At 35.8% G+C, this 3278-nt stretch overlaps 1 pseudogene; it reads right to left on the bottom strand.

Annotated features, from left to right (window-relative positions):
• Window positions 1-2086: 2086 nt before the first annotated feature.
• On the bottom strand, window positions 2087-2324 carry LOC129677745 (U2 spliceosomal RNA; annotated as a pseudogene).
• Window positions 2325-3278: the final 954 nt, after the last annotated feature.

Genomic DNA, 3278 nt, shown 5'->3' with positions numbered 1-3278 from the left:
TTTTTTAATATATATACAATATACTGTAAGAACAATTATAAAAAAAATTATAGACTAACCAGCAAGACTTACATAGATAATGTCCATTCTAAACATATTTAGCAATCTTGAAGAAAATACTATTTATTCTATCTTGGGGAATCTAAAGTCTTGTACCTAAATTATTCTTTATCCTATATTGTATCTATTACCCTAAAAATGTCTATTTAGACCTTAAAATATCTTTTTAACTCCAAAGCAACTAATCTTAATTATGCTATAAGAAGACAATTATACTGCCAGTTTGTCCTAAATTAAGTATATAAGGTTTACAGCAGATTTTAAAATTTTTTTCATGACTCTAGAGTCATTTCTCCATATTAGTAACATGTCAGTTTCTGAGAGATGTGTATATCTCTGGGGGATTCATATTCATTCTTCCATGGTTAATAAAGTCCATTTACTTAATGCAGGCTTTTCCCAAACTACAGTGTTTGAGAGATATTTTGTACAAAGGAAAACAGACTGGACAAATTTCCCAGAATGCACCTTGAGAGTAGATTTCAGCAAGGCTAAATGGATCAGGTTAGAACAACTGGCATAACACTGAGGTTTTTTAAGAAAAAGAATCCAGAAGAATAAAAAATGTGTAATGTATGAGCTTTGTGGGTCCTCAATATTTAGTTCAGAGCCCTTTTGTAAAGATTGTATAAAAGTTGATAATCTGGAGGTGGCACAGATGGTAAAAGACCATACTCTATTTGTTTTAACAAAGTGATCATGAACTTTATTACTAAAGGAGCATATATGAAAAGCTGGGGTGAAGCAGATTATCATGGATGAGAAATTTGGGCCAAGACAGCTGCGTGTGGTAATGACTTGATAACACAACGTTACAACAGAGATGTCTGACCTTTTTTTCCAGGCTAGACTCAGACTCTCTGGGAAGCAAAGGATGATTTAAACTCCTGATTTCCCTGATTCTATCTCTGAATTGCTGCTGGGATTGGTTATTTGGTAAATCACATATGATATTAGGCTAGTATTTTATATCTGGGCTACTTATAACAAAACCTTTTATTGAAATAAATGTATAACTACATAGCTGAGAGAAATTCTCGTGCATTAAAAATTAAGGATTAACAGAGGGCCTCTGAAAGCTTCTGCAGTATAGACTGTCAAAGCAGATGCTGAGCCTGATGGCCAACTGATGGGAAGAGTGAATGGAATTCTATGTAAGAAGTGGGAAATAGTAAGAGCTGGAGGGGACAGGAACTCCACAAGGAGAGCAACAGAACAAGATAATTTGAACACAGGGAACTTCCCAGAGACTCATACTTCAACCAAGGACTATTCGTGGAGATGACCTGGAACCCCTGCACAGGTGTAGCCCATAGCAGTTCAGTGTCCAAGTGGTTTACATAGTAATGGGAAGAGGGTCTGCCTCTGACATAATCTGATTGGCCTGCTCTTTGATCACCTCCCCCTGAGGGGGGAGCAGCCTTACCAGGCCACAGTAGAGGACAATGCAGCCACTTTTGATGAGAACTGATAGACTAAGATCAGAAAGAAGAGGAGAACCTCCCCTATCAGTGGACTTGGGGAGTGGCATGCATGCAGAAAGGGGAGGGAGGGTGGGATCGGCAAGGAGGAGGGAGGGGCTTATGGGGGATACAAAATGAATAAAGTGTAAGTAATAAAAAATTAAAAAAAAGAATATTGATTAGGAGAAGTTCCTAATCTTACTGCAACTTGTTATGCCATGTTTGTTTGTTTTTTGTTTTTGTTGTTTTTTGTTTTTGCTTTTTTTTTTTTTTTTTTTTTTGCACATTATCAAGATATCCCTTTTCTGAAGGAAAATGGAGGAAGAGTGTATGGGCAAGGAGGAGGTGGGGTACAGAAGGAGAGATGGAAACTTGTGATTGAGATGTAATATATGAGAGATGTTTTTTTTAAGTTGTAAGTAGAAAATAAATTTTAAAAAAAGGAAAAAAATTAAGGATTAAGAACGACTCATTTCTTTACAGAATGTAAATGCTTTATCAAACAATAAAGAAGTCATTTATTGGAACTCTCTTAGCTGATTTTATTTTTTTTCTCTTTATGCATTAGGGAAACTTAACCTGGATTACTTTACATCCAAAGGCATTCTCCACAGAGCCTTTTAGACAAGTTCTATGTAATACAGTGCTATTATAAAGAATATAAGGCATCTTTAAAATTCTTGTTTATTGCAGCATGAAGCTTGAACTCAGCATAGAGTCAGAAGGAATAAGAAGAGTCATTGTTAAACTGATAAGAACAGATACTACATTTGATCTTACCCAAAAGGCAGAGAGAGAGAGAGAGAGAGAGGGAGGGAGGCAGAGAGGCAGATAGCGAGAGAGGAAGAAAGAGAGATGACTTAGTGGTTAAGAGCACTTTCTTCTCTTCCAGAGGTCCTGAGTTCAATTCCCAGTCACCACATGGCAGCTTACAACCATCTATACTGGGATCTAAATGTCCTCTTCTGGTATACAGATGTACATGCAGTCAGGGCACTCATGCATAAAATAAGTAAATAAATCCTGAAAAGAAAAAATGTTCTGTGTGTTTAAAATTTATTTATTTTATGTGTATATGTATGTTTCTGAGAATATGGATTTATATATTTGTCCTGTCTGCGTCTAGGATCCTGGACATAAAAGAAGAGGGTGCCAGATCACCTGAAACTGTAGGTACGCACAGTTTTGACCATGTGGGTGCTGGGCATTGAAGCATGGTTCTCTACGAGAACAAAGAGTGCTCTCCACTGTTAATGCAGGTCTACAATAAGTTTACTATGATAAAATTTACATTGACAGAATTCACATCTTGTAGGTTCATGTCTATGGCTTTTGTCACATGTAGTTAAGTAAGCCCTGCCAAACAAAAGATGTAAAAATCCTTGCATAACCCAAAAGTGTTAACTTTTGCTCCTTTTAAATCAATACAACTCCACTTTTTTTCTAAAAATCTGATTTTTTGTTTGTTTGTTTGTTCAGTTGGCCAGGTTTTTTTATTTTATTTCAATGCTTCAGCATTTTCTAGAATGGGCTGCAAGTGATAGCACATTGTGTAACTCTTGAGTCTTCTTTTTCTAAAATAATAAATAGCTCTTTAGTTGTGCTTTTTGTATTATTGTGTGTAGTTCACTCAACGAAGCAGTAGTTCTGTTTGAAAACAGTGCCTCAGTATGCATATTCGATTACCACAGTTATGAAAAACATTGACACATATTGTGTTAAACTTTTACAGTATAACAATTAGATTTAGACATA

The sequence above is a fragment of the Psammomys obesus genome, unplaced genomic scaffold, assembly GCF_907164565.1.
Source record: "Psammomys obesus unplaced genomic scaffold, mPsaObe1.curated_primary_1811, whole genome shotgun sequence".
Taxonomy (NCBI): domain Eukaryota; kingdom Metazoa; phylum Chordata; class Mammalia; order Rodentia; family Muridae; genus Psammomys; species Psammomys obesus.
This window is presented reverse-complemented; position numbering and strand designations above follow the sequence as displayed.